We start from the raw sequence: 2397 nt of genomic DNA, 5'->3' as shown, positions 1-2397 counted from the left end.
AAATTCAAATGGCTAAAGAAGCAAACATTGACTGTTACCAGGAATGAGAACCCTCACATATATCATGTTGATACCATAACCATGCAGGTGAGAAGAGTTAAAATCAGTTCAAACAGAATGCAAGTGCCATTGAGCCTAAGAACTAAATGGTCTGTTATACAATCTGGAATTTAGTAGGCACGCTGTTAGAACAGGCATCAGGACTGCTGCCATTCTATTGACTTCAGGAGAACACTAGGTCCCCTACAGGTGTTGTAGGTGCGGCTGCCATGTCAGGCACATTAGTAGGTGACAGAGAGGAGAGAGGTTAGGTCTGCACTCAGTGTTCAGACCTGTGAACACCTGAAAGATTAATAGTCTAACATTCCCTGAAAAAAGCAAGCCTGAGATGACCACCAGTCTGGTGCCAGGCAGGACCAGAAGGGCTCTCAGGATGAGGAGCGAGCGGGAAACTAGAAGAACCCTGTCTGGGACCATGGGCCCTGGCAGAGAGTGAACCCAACACAGATGCCCTTGTAAGAGACCTCTTAGGCAGGCCAGGTGAGGAGCAAGCCTGAGACACACCAGTATGGAGCCATGGAAACCCCAGGCAGGGAGCTAGCCTGAGATGACCATCAGTCTGGTGCTACACATGTCTGAGGGGTCCAACTGTGCATGAAATGACCTGGCCGAGTGTCTTATAATGCATGGGTGGGACACAGCACTCCAGAGACAACTCCTGAGACAATTTCAGACACCCAGAGACCCCCACACCACTAAGAGGTGCAAGTAAGCGGTGGAGAAATGGAAGAGAAAGAGGAAACAGAAGGATGTGGGCACAGTGAAGAGAGGCAGAACTGAAGACACAAGGCTAGTGAGGAAGAGCCTGATTTGAGCAGCCAGTGCGGTCATCGAGGGGCCCTGTGCTGACATTTAGGGCCATATCTGGACACATGGCCCTGCAGTAGCAGGGATCTGTTGCTGCCAAACGGCAGGCAGATATCCCTGCTCTGGGCTATCACCCGGGGATGTGTTTATGCTTCAGGGCTGTGCAGACCAGTCCTATCCTTTGCCTGGTTCTGGGAGAGTTGGCTTTAGGGCATGAGAGAAGGAGAGTGCCTCCACCCCTAGTCATAGTACTCAGGGAGCAGGCCCCACATAATCTACAAAGCGCAATAGAGCTGGTTTGCTCTGTTTGTAGGGGTTGCTGGTGAGCCGGTCCTTGAGGGTATGGGTGTGGGAGAGCCAGCCTTGCCACCTGTCTCCCATATGGTGACATGGATAAGAGAGAGATATCGTTCTTCCTCTTTACCCCTCACCACCTGTGACAGGCAGGTGACCTGGCCCTGGGGTCATGAAAGCACCAGAGCTATCCCTGCCCCTCACCCGCTATAGCACTCACTTGAGCAAGGCCTACACCTCACCAGGGAATTACAGCATTTGTCTGCCATGTGGTGACATGGCAAGGGAGAGATGCCCCTCTCCTTCTTCACCCCTTGCCACCTCCAGGTAGCAGGAGAGCTAGCAGTGAGGTCATCAGAGCAGGGAAGCTGGCCCTGCCCCTCACCAACTGGCGCCTTAGGGAGAGCAGACTCTGTATGTTGCTTGGGCAGTGTAATAGACCTGGCCCTGAACGTGGAGGTTTCCGTTGAGAGAGTCCCAAGGATGTGAACATGGAAGAGCAGGCCCTGCCAGGGTTGTGAAAGCAGGAAAGCTATCCCTGCTCCTCACCTGCTGTAGCACTCAGAAGAGCTAGCCCTGTCCCTCACCTGGGCAGCACAATTATATCTGACCCTGGTGGTGGCAGGAGTGTGGGTATGCCAGGTGACAAGGGCATGACATCAGAGAGATGGCTCTGCCTCTTGCTGGCTGCACCCCTGGATGAACCAGCTAGGGCAGAGCAGGAGAGTTCACCCCAGTGGAGTGGGTGCAGGAGAGCTCACCCCAGTGGAGTGGGTGCAGGAGAGCTGGCAGACTGACCAGTCATATACCTCTCAGATCTTTGAATTGGACACACCAATATCTAAAATTAATGACCTATTGGAATGCATGAAGGGGTTGGCCCTACACAGGGCAACAAAAGGATATCTGAGAGTCATTCCAATAAGGTTCCAGTATTGACAGATTATTTGTAGAAGCCAGAGGCCTTGTATCAGACTAACAAGTCATTGCAAGTAAGCAAAGAAGTGTGGCCCAAAGGGCATACTGTGACATACTGCAGCTTCCACAAGAAAGATTAGATTTCTCCTCTCGTTGTTGGGAAAGATTGGGGGAGGTGACAAGGGTGGAGGGCAGACATGAGGGGATGGGGAGATGAGTGGGATTGGGGGGGCCTGATGTGAAATAAAGAGCCAATTAAAAACAAATATAATAGGATTAAAGAAAAAGATATGGTTCAACGTCCAATTTTCTGAGGAA

At 51.4% G+C, this 2397-nt stretch overlaps 1 non-coding gene across 1 annotated transcript; it reads left to right on the top strand.

Moving 5' to 3' along the window:
• Positions 1 to 239: 239 nt before the first annotated feature.
• On the top strand, positions 240 to 366 carry LOC120101313 (small nucleolar RNA SNORA17). Its single transcript, XR_005501685.1, has one exon. It is a non-coding gene; the product is annotated as a small nucleolar RNA SNORA17 (small nucleolar RNA).
• Positions 367 to 2397: the final 2031 nt, after the last annotated feature.

The sequence above is a fragment of the Rattus norvegicus genome, chromosome 2, assembly GCF_036323735.1.
Source record: "Rattus norvegicus strain BN/NHsdMcwi chromosome 2, GRCr8, whole genome shotgun sequence".
Taxonomy (NCBI): Eukaryota; Metazoa; Chordata; class Mammalia; order Rodentia; family Muridae; genus Rattus; species Rattus norvegicus.
The sequence above is the reverse complement of the archived record's forward strand: the minus strand, read 5'-3'. Positions and strand labels throughout refer to the sequence as shown.